We start from the raw sequence: 16,609 nt of genomic DNA, 5'->3' as shown, positions 1-16,609 counted from the left end.
CATTAAAATAATTTAACATTCTGGAGAGTCATTACACAATGCTGGTAATTGCATGAGAAAAAAATCTATGTCTGCTTAATGTACTTGCAACTGACCGCCTTATGATGTAACTAAGTAATCGCATGTCCCAAAATCGTATTCTTGCCTACTTACACCTTCTTGAAAAAACGCCTCAATGCCCGTGGGCTGTAGTGCGCTATACAAATGTAAAAAATAAATAAAAAAATAAAAAAAGTATGACCCTCCAAATTCTGGCAACCGACACCATGACAACAGGGAATACTGCCAACGCTCTGCCTGCAGTGCCCTGTGCTCCCTTATGCATGGCCCTCTGCAGTCTTAGGACATCCCCCTTGCCTACTTCCTCCTAGGAAAGCGGGAAATTGGCTAGCGGGCATATTGGGCAGATTTAGGAGTGGAAACGTTCTGCTGTTGGAGATGGTCACTGCCCCTTTAGCAAGTGAGAATGCTAGCAAGAGAGCGAGTGTAATTCTAGGCCTAACAACAGCTGTGCGTATTGCACCATTTCCCTCACCTAGCCCTTTCACTACCACATCCATAACCCACTACTGAACCTGTTCCACTCTCCAGCAGACTGATGGCAAGAGCTTCTGATTGGGGGAAAGGAGCATCTGAATGCTGAGAGCTCCATATGCATGGAAGGTGGCCGGCTTCATCGAGCCAACGCTCATGCTGATCTTTACAAATGGAACTTTGATTGGCACTGTGCATACTGTGCCAGTTGTGTCTTTGAGGGGAGTTTGCCCTGGCTCTGTTCATCCTGCATATGTTCACATTTTTAAACTGGTTTCCAATGGCCTGAATGTGCTGCACCAGCAACTTCTTAAGATTGCACTGGACTTGCACACGCTGTGCCTGCAACGTGGTGCAAGTAAAACTTGCATTGGTCTAGTTTGTACTGTACTCCTACCCATTTATAAGAAGTTTGCTTAGGCCCTGCCAGTGGTGTACATTTGCATCTTTGGAAGGGAAACCTGTGCCAGCTATGGAATGCTAGAACAGTATTCATGTGCATAGGACTTGCACTGTCACTGTCCATGTTTTACCTGTTTGTGAGGAAAGCATGTACTAACCCTGACATTTCTGTTCTTATTTCTGAAGGAAGCTTTCAGTGATATTGCATGCGCCGTATCCTTTTGAGTGAAGTGACTATCACACAGCTGACCTCCCACACTGAATCTATTGGCTGCTTCCATGATCATCAGCTGCTTTAGAGCATCTAGGAGGCACAGAAACTGCTCTTCTAAACACCCATGCTCAAATCTCGACACTAACACTCCCTCTGTCCTCATTCTCTTTGACCTCTCCTCTGCCTTTGACATGGTTAACCACAATATCCTGATCGCACGTCTCCGTGAAACCCTGGGAATCACAGGTCAGGCTCTGGCGTGGTTAATCTCCTTACTCTTCGACCGCCCATCCCAGGTGGAACTCTGAGCCTTTCTTTCGGAATTGTACGATCGGACCGAAAAAAAGGTCAGACCGTACAAAAAGTCCAAAAAATGCTACTACCAAAGGTTTGAACACCAAAAGTTCAAACCTTTGGTGGTAGCATTGTAGGTAAGTATTTAAAAAAAAAAAAAGAAAAAAGACTGGGGGCTGCGGGTATGTCAACCCCGCAACACACCCGAAAACAAAACAAAAAAAGGGGGTGGCTGCAGGAGTGTCCCCCACAACAGTATAGTGAGCGCGGGTTGCGGCGGACACCCCTGCAGCTCCCGGAAAAAAAGAAAAGAAAAAAGGACCCTGCAGTGCCAGTTCCCGATCACGGAAGGGAAAGGGAACTGGCGCCGCATGGAGACAGCGTGAAGGAAAGGTAAGTAGGGTAGGAGTATGTTGGGGGTGTGGGTGGGGGTGTGTCGTGGGTTTGTAGATGCATGTTCGCACATTTCTCATGCAAACTTTTCCATTGCGGACAAATCACACAATCCTTTCTTTCGACTAGTACTCTCTCAACCTGTGTCGTTCCCCATGGTTCTAACCTGCTGCAAACAACCTCTGCCTTGACGCAGTAAGACAGATCGTTCGCATTGGGACCCCTGCTCCCCCTTTTCCACTTTTACTCTGGCCGGCCTTCCTTGGCCCTGCGCCTGCACCCACCTGTGAGGCAAAAAACCTCGGGGTCATCTTCGACTCCACCCTCTCCTTCTCCGGTCGCATTTCTGACATCTCTAAAAAGTCTAACTATCAGATACACCTCCTCAGAGGTACTCTACCTTTTCTCACTTTCCCCCAGCGGCTCACTGTCTCTAGAGCCTTGGTTCCCTCTAGCCTGGACTATTTGAACAGCCTCTTCCTCAACCTCCCCTGTTCGGCCCTGCGCCCTCTACAACTCATCCAGAACAGAACTGTGAGACTTATCCTTGGCCTCAAGTCCAGGGACCGCATCTCTCCAGCGCTGACATCCCTTTACTGGATCCCTGTGGCTGCAAGGATCAATTTCAAGACCCTCTGCATTGTTCACAAGGCTTTCTAGGGCCCGGGACCTACCTACCTGCAATGCTGCCTACCTTCATACTGTCCCTCACAAGCCCTCCTCTCATTTACCTCCAACCTTCTGCGAGTGAGCTGTTTCTCCAAGCAGAGATTTGGAGGGAGATCCCTATCCTCAGCAGGTGCCTCCCTCTGGAATAGCCTCCCTTCAACCCTGCGTCTTGAGCCTGACCTTCTTAAGTTCCTGAAACTCTTCAAGACCATCCTCTTCCTTCGCTCTCCCTCTACTCTGCTAACCTAGGTCTCTGCTCTCTCCATCTCTCCCTCCTCTTCCTCACTGCTTGCTAACTGGTCGCCTAGTGTACCTCAGAGTCTCACAGGTCCCGGGCACCCCCACCAGACCTCTCTCGCACTTGCCTCAGGGCCTTATACCCACCCACCTTCACAGCACTTACCCCAGTTTCCACCGACTGGGTGCACTTGGACCTCCCCCTCCCCGTTACCGTCTCCGCACTAGCACAATCCAAATGCAACATGCCTGAAGATCGTCTGTCTGTTCTCCCCTGTCTTCTCCCCTTAATTGCACCGGTAAAACTGCAGAATCGCTGTCAAGCCTATTTGCTGTGTCTCAAATGTTAAATGTATGTTACGCACCTACTCTGCCTGTGCCTATTATCGTCTCAGAATTTCAAGGGCTCTGAGCGACTGTTGTTTTTTCCCCTTGTTCCCACCCTCCTTCTGTGCTTTGAAACACTTTCCTGTGTGCAGGCGCTATATAAATAAACAATACAATGTTTGAACTGGTCCTGCATGTGCTGTACAAGTGGCCATATGTGAGGAAAGCTTGACCTGGCCCTACCGATGCAGTCTATGTACCCATATGTTAGAGATGATTGTGCTAGGTCTGTCCATTCTACACATACAGAGGGTCTTGAGGGAAGCGTACAGAGATCCTGCATGCTCTGCAGCTTTTTGGGGGTAGGGCAGCTTCCACTGGCTATTCTCATGCTGTACCTGATTGACAGAGTCTTGTACTAGCCCTGTGCATGCTGTACCTGTACAATGAATGCTTTTACTGGCCTGGCTTACACCGTGCCCGTAAGGGTTTTATTTGTAAGAGAAACCTGCTCTAGGAGCAACCGGGAGGAGGGATCGGGCACCATCACCTAAGGCCAACATCGAGGCCCCTTTCCTCATTCCTTCTTCGCCCTGCAATGTCTACTCTGGTGGCTTTCTGCTGCCTCACCGTGCTCTACTACAGCACTAAACTGTACCTGAGGTAAACTGGATTCCAATCGGAGTGAACACAATGTTGCGGCATCGTTGACAAAAATCGAAAATGCTTTTTAAAATTGACTATTTCCTCCAGCCGGGTCCATAACAAACAGCCACCAAGGTTAACCCATGGGAGTGATCCACAACACGGAGGAGTAGACCCAGGAGAGACCCACACGTTAGGAGACCAGCTAATACCTCACCACGACAGGAAGCTCAATGTTGATCGCCCAGGACACACACCCAAGACTCCTGCTGAAGAAACCTACAACAACACCCTAAAAGACTATACGCACATCTACAGGCCTGCAAAGACGGGGCAGGGAGGTACCGAATCTTGGAATCCAAACCGAGTCAAGGCTCTCCGAGACCTCTCGGAAGTAATGCCCTATACAGTGACCCTAAGCCCTAATTTACCGGAAGGGGGGATCCTGAGAAATCCGGGGGGGTAGGGAAGGGAGAGGGACAGAGGGAGTAGAGTCACGAAAGGCAGAACTACTACCGAAAGAATCAGAGTAGAAGAAAACGACAAAAAGCAGATGAGGGGGACAGCAAGATAACCCAAGCGCGGACCACATGGGGGGGGGGGTGACAACCCTTCACAGATAAAAGATGGCAGAGCCTAATGTAATCTCCCTGAATACACAGGGGCTGAACTCCCCGACAAAGCATAGAGCTATGCTGGAGAGGTTAAGGGCTATGAAGGCATCAGTCGGGATCCTACAGGAGACCCACCTCCTCCTGAAATATAAGAGGATGGCCCATAGAGCCTTCCCTCAACAATATTAGGCCTCTAGCGGGGGGAAAAAGAGGGGAGTAGCTATCCTGATAGGGCGAGACCTAGAATTTAATAAACTACAACTCTGCAGGGACAGCGGAGGTAGATACCTCGGGGTCAAAGGGACAATAAAGGGCCGTGTGTACATTATCCTGCCATCTATGCCCCCAACGAACGGCAGGATGTATTCCTCTCAGACCTACTAAACCAACTGGACAGCTGGTGCGAGGGCCAATTGAGAATAGACTAGGCCTTTAACTGTGTCATGGACCCAACACTAGATAAAACTCTCCCCCCCACAGCAGCAGACCAAAAGAATCGGCTTTAGAGAGCTGTGGGTCATAGAGACTTGGCGATTCTTCCACGAAGGAATCAGAGTATACCCATTACTCGGCAGTTCACCTGGGCTATTCCAGAATAGATATGCTCTTGGTATTGGCAACGTTAACCCCCCAGATAACGAAGGTAGAAATAGAGGTGGAATACTGTTCCGACCACGCCCCAGTTATGGTGGGGGTGGACTGGGGCGCAGGAACGCGGAAGCAGAAGCCTGCCTGGAAACTAAATGAACTCCTCTTGAAAAATATAGCATTAAGAGGCCATATGAAAAGCTCTGTTAATAACTATTTTAAAGAAAATGATAACAGGGAAGTGAGCTGCGGGGGAATATGGGATGCAGGGAAGGCAGTGATTAGAGTGGAATTCATATCGCAAGCAGCAACATAGTACAGGAACAGAGCCCTCGTAACACAACAACTAGAAAAAGAGGTGCAAAAAGCCAAAGCCCAGCATAAGGCCCAGCAAACAAGGAAGTCCCTACGCGAACTCAGGAAGATCCGAGCTCAACTTGAGAACCACATGGCAGAGCGAGTGGCCCAGACACTCTTAAACACAAAGCAGTCCTATTACACACACGAGGGCAAGGCAAATAGATTCCTCGTTGCTAAACTAAGAAAACGGTAGGACCCAAACTACATCCGCAACTACACAACAAGCACGGTAACCCACACACAACGGAAAAAAAGAAATTGGAAATAATGTTGGAATTCCACGAGGCCCTCCTATGCAGAGAGAACTTGGATCGGGAGCAACAACTTTCATATATCCGCTCAAATCCCCTGCCACAGATCGCGGAACAAGAAGGCTGGACCTAGGAAGCCCGATCACAGCACTACCGACAAGGAAAGCTCCCGGCCCAGACGGATTCAGCAACAGCTACTATAAAACTTTCCGTATGCAACTTTTTGGCCCACTGACGAGGCTCTACAATACAATCAGAGAAGAGGTGCGAGTGACAATGGACATGAGACGGTCCAAGACCATACTTCCTCTAAAACTAGGGAAAGCCCCCCACGAGTGCTCCAGCTATCGGCCTATCGCATTATTAAACACCAACGCGAAGTTATACACAAAAATCCTGGCAACAAGTATGATGAAGGTCCTCCCGAGCATAATCTACGACGACCAAGCAGGGTTTATCACAGGCCGACACACTCAGGACAATGTAAGAAGAGCAATAGATGTGGGGAGAAGGACACAACAAACGACTGCGGTGGCCGCCCTGGACGCAAGACGAGCATTCGACAGTATGGACTGGCATTATCTGGAAATGGTGTTGGAGGGCTACGGCTGTGGGCCAGAGTTTACAAAAATGGTACTAGCAAACTACCAAATCCCGTCGACCAGCTGCACGATCAATGGCCAAAGCACGGAGTATGGTAAAGTCTGCAGAGGTACACGACAAGGATGCCCACTCTCCCCACTGATATTCGCAATGGTAATGGAGCATGTGCCATGCGCTTTAGAAAAGATGCAGAAATCAAGGGACCAAAATTCGGACTAACGACCCATAAAATTGCACTATGTTTCGATGACATCATGCTCTTCATGAAAGACCCGGAAATAACGATACCGTAAGCAATGTTACAACTACAAGAATTCCGAGAGGTCTCCGGATTTGCCATTAACTTCACAAAATCCAAAGCAATGAATATCACGGAGAAAAGGGAAGTGATTAAGAAGCTGGGGAAGAACTGCCCTGTGCCATGGGTAAAGGACTCGTTGGAATATCTGGGGATCCACCTAACACGCGATACAAACAAATTACACAAAATGAATATAAACCCCCTATGGAAACAGTTGCAGGAGGATATGCATAGAAGGGAAAATCAGGAATTGTCGTGGTTCGCCCGAATCACGGCAGTAAAATCGACTATCCTCCACCGACTCTTCTACGTGGTGGGAGCCATCTCGTTGTCTATTACCCCGGCCAAGATCAAAGAACTACAAAACGCAATACTCAAGTTCATTTGGCAAAGGAAGAAAGCAAGAATCCAGAAATGCATTATGTTGCGCCTACCACTTCTTGGAGGCCAGGGAGTACCGGACGTGAATGGATATATACTTGCATCTCAACTAAATCACAAAGGCTGGTGTCAATTCGAGCAAGCGGCTACGTCAACCCCCCTAATCGCTTTAATAAACCTGAAGACCGGGGACCGAGAGAAAGGGGGCCCACTACTGGAAGCGACCAAATGGTCTCTTCTCAACTGGGACAAAGTCCGGAAAAAGAAGGGTATCTTACTAGGGCTAGGCCCCAACACTTCACTAATGCATAATCCGGAGTTCTCACGGGGCCTACAAATAAAGTTCTGGGAAGGATGGGCAGGCGTAGATAAACTGACCCTGCAAGACTTGTACAACAATGGCACCCCACTGCTCTTCACAGAATGCCAGCAGAAATTCGGCCTAGAAGAAAAAGAACAATACAGATACACACAGATTAGGCATTGGATAACTCACCCAGCAGTGAAGCAGGCGGGCACAAGGACACCATCAGGCCTGGAACTGACCCTACAGGAGGGCCAAACGTCAAAATGGAGTGACCAGGCTTTACAGATTACTTTCCAATGCGCAATCGGAAGACATGCTCCCATATAAAGACAGCTGGAACAAAGACTTAGGCTAACCCATAAGCGAGCAAGAATGCAACCAAATCTAGACAAGAGCACATGTTACCTCCAGATGCACCACAATAAAAGAATCGGCATATAAATCATGCTTCAGGTGGTACTTGACCCCCTACCGGATACACAAAATTAACAAGTCCTACTCACCCAATTGTTGGAGGAAATGCGGAGAGAGAGGTGACCTAATCCACATGTGGTGGACGTGCCCCAAAGCGAACACTTTTTGGAAAGAAATATTAGGCCATATAAGAGACATTACAGGGGTGGAACTGCCAATGTCCCCAAAATGTATACTGCTGGGAGTGCCCATAGAAGGGATATACGCAATGTCAGGGACCATAGCCTCCTTAATCACTCACCTGCTATCGGCAGCGAGAATGTCCCTAGCACAGAACTGGAAGAATGAGACAGGACCACAAACTGCCGGTGGTGGGTCAAGATCTGGAATGTAATGGCCATGGAGAAGATATGGGCCCTCAACTCCGGGAAATACCCAAGGTTCCTAAGGAACAAGTTACTTACCTGTAACTGTTTTTCTCCAGCATGGGTCTGGCATGGATTCACATGCTCATGAATATTCCCCGTCGTCAGGCTGGGAATCCTCGGTAAAGAAAAAACCAGTATCAGTTTCGTTTCTGATCTGTCTTTCGTAGTAATAACCAATCACTGGTCTCTGCGTCATACTGACCACAGCCAATGACTGCCCTCTACCTAAGCACCGCCTCTGGCAGCCATCTTCAGATTTGGAAGCACGTGAAGTGGCAGTATGACCAAGTGAAGAGCCGCAGAGGGGTAGGCGGGAGGGTTCGCATGTGAATCCATGCCAGACCCATGCTGGAGAACAACAGTTACAGGTAAGTAACTTGTTCCTTCTCCAGCATGGGGTCTGGCATGGATTCACATGCTCATGAATAAAGAATACATAGCAGTACACACATGCACAACCACGGGAGGTGGCAAAGGCTCAACATTAAGCATCACATCAACTCAACATTAAGCATCTTACCTCCTCACCAGGCTCACCTCAGGCGAACAGGTTGCGCAGCACTGCTTGGCCGACCCTGGACTCCTCCCTGGAATCCCGGTCGACGCAGTAGAATTTCGTGAAGGTGTGCGTCGACCTCCACGTAGCAGCCCTGCATATGTCCAGCAGGGGCACACCAGATAGGAACGCCGTGGTAGCTGCGATCGCTCTGGTGGAATGGGCTCTCGGACGGCCAGGAAGCGGTCGGTTTGCCAACCGGTGACAGCACATGATACAGCCGGAGAGCCATCTGGAGATGGAAGCCTTCGAGAGAGCCTTCCCCTGATTGACAGGTCCAAAGTTCACAAAGAGTTGTGACGTCTTCCGAAAACCCTTCGTGCGGTCCACGTAGAACTTCAGCGCTCTAGCTACATCCAGCGAGTGCAAAGTCCTCTCAGCCGGCGACGAAGGCGACGGGAAGAACACAGGTAACACCAAGGGTTCGTTGAGATGGAAGTCCGACGGTACCTTGGGCATGAAGGAGGGGTGCGTCCTGAGCACTACCCTCGTGTCGTGGAAAATCAAGTACGGGGCCTTGCAGGAAAGGGCCTGGATCTCTCCCACTCGTCGTGCGAAGGTGATGGCCACAAGAAAAGCTGTTTTCCACGATAGAAACTTCAACGGGGCCGAGTGCAGAGGCTCGAACGGAGGTCCCATGAGCTTGGTCAGCACCACGTTGAGCTCCCACGCCGGGGCCGGAGCCTTCACCGGCGGGAACGATCTGAACAGACCCTTCATGAACTCTTTCACCAGACGATGAGACCACAAGGACGCCCGCCCCGTGGTTCTGGTGTATCGGGAGATCGCAGCAAGATGAATCTTGATGGACGCGTGTGCCAGACCAGCTTTGGCCAGCGTCAGCAGGTACGGCAGTACTTGGGGAGCCGTAATCCGTAGAGGGTTAATCTTCTGTGCGTGGCACCAGACAGAGAACCTCTTCCATTTGTGTCCGTAGCATTTAAGAGACGAGGACGCCCTGGCCTTTGCAAGAACCTCTCTGCAATCGGCCGGTATGTCGTATCCTCCAAACTCTAGCGCTGCAGGAGCCAGGCCTGCAAGTTCAGCGACTTCGGGTCGTGGTGGAGGATGGCGCCTCCTTCCCTGGAGAGTAGATCCGCGTCCGCCGGCAGCTTGATCGGCGGGGACGCTGACAAGTCCAGAAGGTCCGGGAACCATATCTGCCTCGGCCACGCAGGTGCGACGAGGATCATCCTGCACCGTGACCTCTTGAGCTGGTTGACGAGCCGGATTAGCAGAGGCAAGGGAGGGAACGCGTAGAGGAACAGGCCCTCCCAGGGGAACGAGAAAGCATCGCCCATGCTCCTCGTCTGGGGAAACCTGCTGGCGAACCTCCGGCACTTGGTGTTCGTCGCCGTCGCGAACAGGTCGATCTGGGGTGTGCCCCACCGTCGGAAGAGGCGATCCACCAGATCCTGCCGTAGTTCCCACTCGTGGCACGAGCGCAGCTCCCTGCTGAGTGAGTCGGCGATGGTGTTTTTTATCCCTGCCAGATGAAACGGCACCAGAAAAATCCCTTGGGCGACGGCCCAATGCCACAGGTCCTGCGCCTCCTTGGACAGCGCTGGGGACCTGGTTCCGCCCTGTTTCCTGATGTAAAACATGGTGGTGGTGTTGTCGGTGAATATCCTCACCACCTTGCCCTTGAGGGACGGAAGGAAGGACCTGAGGGCCCAAAACACTGCACGGAGCTCCAGGACGTTGATATGCAGGGACTTCTCCGTCGGGAGCCAGAGTCCCCTTGCGTGCAGATTTTCGGTGTGCGCTCCCCACCCTTCCAGGGAGGCATCCGTGGTCACAGTCTCCTGGTGGGCTGGGGTCTGGAAGTCCATGCCCGCCGTCAGATGCGCGCGGGTGCCCCACCACCGTATCGCTCGTCGGAAACTCTCGTCGAGCTTGATCCTTTCCTCGAAGCTGCCCGTCGTCTGGATCCAGCGCGCATCCAGGAATTCTTGCAACGGGCGCATCCGGAGCCTGAGGTAGATGCAGGAAGACATCATCCCGAGGAGGGACTTGATGGACCTCACTTTGGCCGCGTCGGCCACCAACATCCGTTGCACCTTGCCCAAGATGGTCCTGGTCCTCTCCTCCGACGGGGAGGCCAGAAGGGACACTGTGTCGAGCCTCGCTCCCAGAAACAGTGCGACTTGCGCGGGCACCAGGTGGGATTTGGCGTAGTTCACGGAGAATCCCAGGTCCGTGAGAAGTTGGACGGTCCTTGCCGTGTGGACCACGGCGAGCTCCCTCGTCTTGGCGCGGATGAGCCAGTCGTCCAGGTAGGGGTAGACGTGAATCCCCTCGCGGCGCAGCTGCGCCGCCACCGGTGCGAGGCACTTGGTGAATACCCTGGGTGCCGACCGTAGTCCGAAGGGAAGGGCTTTGAACTGGTAATGACGCCCTTGGACCACGAATCTGAGGAATTTTCGGTGCCCCTTTAGGATGGGAATGTGGAAGTAGGCATCCTCCAACTCCAACGACGATAGGAAGTCTCCTTCCTCCAGCTGACCCAGGACGTGCTGGAGGGTGACCATCCGGAACTTCTGCGCCTTGATGAACTTGTTCAGACGTCGCAGGTCTAGGATGGGGCGCCATCCTCCCGTCTTCTTCTTCACGAGGAAGTATCTCGAGTAGACTCCGGAGCCCCGAAGCCTCTTTGGGACGAGTTCGATGGCGCCCTTTCTGAGCATCGCCTTTACCTCCAGGAGAAGTTGAGGGACGTGAAGTTCTTTCCTGGCCACGGGGGGGACGCGCGGGCACCTTCTTTGAAACTCGAGCGCGTGGCCCCGGGCCAGGGCGTCCAGCACCCAACGGTCGGTGGAGATGGACTCCCACACGCTGACGAAGCCCGCCAGCCGGCCTCCCACCGGGGTGCTTCGGTGGGGGCCCGACCCCACGGCCGGTTCAATCCTGCTTGGACGCGGCCTTGCCGCCTTGACCTCCTTGGCGACGACGGCGGGGTCCGCTAGACTTGCCTCGTCCTCTGTAGGCCTCTTGCGACGACGAGCGGGCCGCTTGACGGTAGGAAGCGAAACCGCCGCCGGAACCTTTGGAGGCACCCTTGCCTCCGCCGCTCCGAAAGGGCGTCCATCGTTGCTGCAGGACTCCAAGGGCCCGGGCCGTCTCAGTATCCGCCTTGATGGCCTGAAGGGAATCGTTCACTGTCTTCCCAAACAGGTTGTTCCCGTCGAAGGGCATGTCCAGGACTCTGGTCTGGACGTCCTGCCGGAAGTCCGTAGCTTTGAGCCATCCACGACGTCGAAGGCAAACGCCGTTGCCCAGCTGGCGGAACCCAGTGTCGGCGATGTCCGTCGCCACGGTGATGGCGTGGTCCGAGGCCACCTCACCTTCCTGCAGGATCTCCAGATCTCCAGGGCCTCCGCCCTCTTGTCGTCCGGCAGAAAATCCAGCAGGGGAGCTATCTTGTACCAGAGCTCCCTGTCGTAGCGGGCCACGATAGCCAAGGCGTTGGCCGCTTTAATCGTCGTCGCTGCCGACGAGATGACTCTACGTCCCATAGCATCCAATTTCTTTCCCTCGCCGTCCGGCGGGGAAGTCGATGTGGAGGCCGCACCCCCCCCCCGCTTTCTTCCTGGCTGCCGCAGAGACGACGGAATCCGGGGTAGGCTGCGCCCGGAGGCATAGGGGGGCCGTGTCCGGGACCCGGTACTTTTTCTCGTACCGGTCTCTTCTAGCTGGCGTCGTGGAAGGGTTCTTGAGGAGGGAAAGGCCCTCATCCCAAATGTCGTCCAACAGAGGCACTGCGAGGACCGTCTTCCTCTTGGCCTCGCGCCGCTGATAAAGGAAGCCTTCCTTTTTCTTCTCCTCAGGGCAGAGTTGGAAAAGCTCGGAAGCCCTGGAGATCATGGAGTGGAAAGATCCGATCTCGTCGGGCGGAGAAGCCCTGGTGGGAGGCGACGACGGAAAATCCCCGTCGTATGCCTCGTCGTCCGTACCCGTCGCTGCCGTGTCAGTCCCCGTATCATCCCCTCGGGTGGACGGGGAGGAGGGCTGGACGGGGCGCGACGGTTGAAAAGGAGGTGGTGGATGGATCCTTCTTTTCTTGGTAGGGGGAACACCAGAAGGTCCCGGTTCTGGATCCCCCGACGGGAGAGGTTCCTCCGTCAGTAACGGTAGCCTCGTCCTTATCTCGGAGCATAAGGACTGTATGGCCAACAAAATGGCCGCCGAGTTGTTTTGCGGCGCTGGCAGAGGGGAGTCCGACGGGCGAGCAGGGGCCCCGTCGGTATCCTCGACGATGTCGTCGTCGTCACCTGCGTCGGGGTCCATTCCGACGGGCTGGCCTTCTTCCACGCCTAGGCCGTGGCTTAAGACCTCGATCAGCTCCTCTTCTGAGGTTGAGGCCGAATCTACGACGACGCCCTGCCCCCCCTTCTTCTTCCCCACGGAGGGTTTCACGGGGGTCCTATCGATGGGCACAAAAGAAGACTCCCTCCGAGGAGGCAGGGAGATTCTGGGCCCTGAGGTCGCCACCACTGGTGCAGCCACCACAGGCTGAGCCAGGGCCGCCGCGACCGTTTCGATAGAGGGCTTGGTCGGATGGATCAAGGCCTTCACCACCTTAGGTGCGCTCACCCCCTTATCCTTGAGGGAGGGGGCACTGCCACGCTCCTCCTCTGCCTTAGAGCTCGACCGGGGCCTCTCCAGGAGCTTCGCCGGGTGCTCGGCCTTCCTCTTACCCGACCCAGAGCGTTGGCTCGTGGTTGATGGTGCCGGGGAGGGTGCGCCCTGCCTGGCGCCCGTAGAGCCCGACCGTTCGGCGATCCCGGTGCCAGCGGACTCGCGGTGCTTGGCCTTATGTTGGGCCCCCGTCGCCGGGGCGCCCTCAAAGGTCTTAGAAGACCGCTCGGATTTCTTCTTCTTCTCGCCAGACGGGCTCTTACCCTCCAGCCAGTTGGCGAGACGTTGATGGCGGTCCTTCATGGTCCGTTCCGACATGTTGCCGCAAAACGCACAGTCCTTCTCCACGTGCGTCTTGTCCTCATGAAGGCAGTAAAGGCAGAAAGAGTGTTCGTCCTCCTTAAAGACGTTCTGCAGCTGGCATCCAGGGCAGACCCTGAACAGCTTTCCGGGCGTCGAGCTTCCCTTCTCCTGGGCCATCTCCGAGACCGGGCCTGAGAAGCTTCTGGAGTCCTCCGAAGTGTAGCTCGACGAAATCTTCACCCTTGAGGGGCACAGATGAATCCGACACGGGTCCCCGTTGATCGGATGTAGGATCGGTGGAGCTTGAGGCTCTTTTGACCGAAAGAATCGAAGTTTTTTGTGAAAAAGCGCGAAAAATAGCACTAACGCTCGAGAGCAATAGCACGAGGATCCCAACACATGAACGTGCGGTAAAAATCTGAAGATGGCTGCCAGAGGCGGTGCTTAGGTAGAGGGCAGTCATTGGCTGTGGTCAGTATGACGCAGAGACCAGTGATTGGTTATTACTACGAAAGACAGATCAGAAACGAAACTGATACTGGTTTTTTCTTTACCGAGGATTCCCAGCCTGACGACGGGGAATATTCATGAGCATGTGAATCCATGCCAGACCCCATGCTGGAGAACTATATGGTCGCCTTTCCATGACCTAGTGAAGGACAGAGAAGCCCTTTATTTCAAGCCACAACTCCTCAGGAATATGCATGTTATATGAACCACTACTTTGTAACGACCAAGGCTCAAATGCCTACGAAAACTTTACTCAATCGGAGCGCTACATCCCAAGTTTGTGTTTCAACGTTGGAGAAATAGAGGGTTTAACAGGGGAGAGGGGGGGAGGGTAAACCGGAAAACACGCGAAGGTTTACGGGCAAATTTAACCCTGAAGAGCAAGAATGCAGGTGATGCGCAATATCTTACTAGTCAATAAGGCTCTATCAGTGAATAATGGAACACTGTATTGGTTTTGTTTGCCTTCGATTAATAAAGTTGTTTTAAAAAAAATTGACCATCTTTGATGCTGCATGTTGGGGGATCCCTCCGGTTTGGCCATTCTGTGCCCTTCTTTTGCCCCTCTGTGTTGGGCCTTCCAACATGGCTGCTTCCATTCCACCCTCCATGTTGTTGACTTGCCTGCTCCCCCTTCCATAAGTTGCATCTGGCGTTTAAGCCAATAGGAGCAACCGGGAGGCGGGAGCCAGCCCCCACAAAGGCCCCATCTGCCCCGTCCGCCACCTAACGCCGCCCCGTAATCCCCTCTGATCCCCCGTGATGCTGTGTGTGCCCTCCCACCTCCCTCTGGTCCCCCGTGATGCGGTGTTTGGACCCCCGCGCCCCACCCCCTTGGTTCCTCTCGTCTTTTACTGCACTTACCCCCTCAGCCCTTCTGCAGGAGCGGTCTTGTTACATTTTGTTCACTGCCACCGTCTTGTGGCCAATACCGGGATTTCTGCCTTTCTATGGACTCATGGCGCTTCACCCTCTTTCAACTTTCATGCTGGACTTCCACTTCATCTCGTACTCATGGTGTCCATGAATCATGCTGTGACCACCTTCTTAAATCGTAGTTTGCATTTGAATTGTTCTCTGGCAGCATTGTGTTATTTCTGACTCCTGCAACTGTATTCACTCCTCCTGTTTCTCCACCTCTCTCCATCTACCCCGCTCATCCCCCGTGATGTCCTTGTGTCCCTCAACCACCCCCTTTTGTTCCCCCATTGGCTTGTGATTTCTGCCGACTTGAATTCCCTCTTCTTGCTGTACCACCCTCCCCCCCACTGTACCCTTAGCACATATGCTTTCAGATATGTCGCATGACCTGTTAGCTGCTTGTTGGTCTCCCACCATTGTTCCCTCCTAGTTCACCCCTTCCAGCTGTGAGGAAAGGGCATTCCGCCCCACCCATTGGCTGATTCCAGCTACGAGGGAACGGAAGGGCCATCCGCCTGTGCAAGAGTAGGCCTTCTGCCGACCAAACATGCTGAAGAAAGGCATTCGACCTGTGAGGAAAGGGCACTCTGCCCACCAGGAGAAGAGGACGTTCGGGCTCACCTAGTGGCTGATCCCAGCCGCGGGTAGTAGTAGAGGGAATCTGCACACACAAGAGAGGGCTCTCCGCCCTGGTGATCTGCTGATACCGGCATGGGAATGTATTTAGAGGGCCATCTGCCCTGGTGTGCAGAGGACACTGAAAGGGCAAGCCGCCCGAGGCGAAAGAGGGCAGTCCGCCCCGAGAGGAAGAGGCCAGTCCGCCCCGAGAGGAAGAGGGCAATCAGCCCAAGGAGTAAGAGGCAATCTGGAGACGAGTAATGAAACGGAATGAGTATCCGCCGCTGACTGCCGAGTATGGTGCCTGTAGGAAAACCAAAGGGCAGACAGTGCAACACTGACAGGATCATCCGCCTCATTAAGGAATAGATCCCAGCCACACAGGTAAATGCAAGGGACTACGCCCACCAGGAAGCAGCAGTGCACCCGGGGAGTGTAAGATACGGCTACCAGCAATGACATCAGCAGCCTCATGTACCACACGGGAGCACAGAGACAGGGCGAGTTACGCCACTCTGTGCAAAGAGGGGGAACGTGAAGGACAAAAACACGACACCTGAAAAAAAAAAAAGAACAAGGTTGGAAGCAAGCCAATAGAGGACACAGAGACCCGAAACCAACAACAGAGATAATGCAGAGGAAAGCACAGCAATTTGTCAGAGGGCAATCTGCCCATTCCCCGGCATATGAAGGGAGAGTACATAAAACGACGGGGCATCCGCGGTTCCATGTGTTAATATCCCCGAAAAAATATCGCCATACAAAAATATCTCCATATTTGTGCGGCGATATTAAGGCATGGAACCTGCGGGGGACACCCCTGCAACCCCCCTATTATTTTAAAAGGAGCGGAGGACACCCCTGCTCCCAAAAAAACCCTACTATTATCCCAACTAAAAATATCGCCTATGGCCGTTCCCGACGACCATATGTACAGCGATATTTTTGGTGGGGTTAATATTACCTGATACAGCATCCGCCATCCGCACTAATGAAGAGGGACCAATAAAGCACCAAGAAAGAGCGCATCCTGTATTAAAAGAAAAGGGGGGAAGCATATAGAACAAATTGAACACGCAATACCGAAGGCACCTCTGGCGT

At 53.0% G+C, this 16,609-nt stretch overlaps 1 protein-coding gene across 8 annotated transcripts in view; it reads right to left on the bottom strand.

Moving 5' to 3' along the window:
- C1PH19orf44 (chromosome 1p C19orf44 homolog) overlaps window positions 1-16,609 on the bottom strand; it is a 393,273-nt gene that overhangs the window by 80,493 nt on the left and 296,171 nt on the right. The gene's annotated exons all lie outside the window — the stretch shown is intronic.

This window comes from Ambystoma mexicanum, chromosome 1p, assembly GCF_040938575.1.
Source record: "Ambystoma mexicanum isolate Mex_15411 chromosome 1p, UKY_AmexF1_1, whole genome shotgun sequence".
Taxonomy (NCBI): Eukaryota; Metazoa; Chordata; class Amphibia; order Caudata; family Ambystomatidae; genus Ambystoma; species Ambystoma mexicanum.
This window is presented reverse-complemented; position numbering and strand designations above follow the sequence as displayed.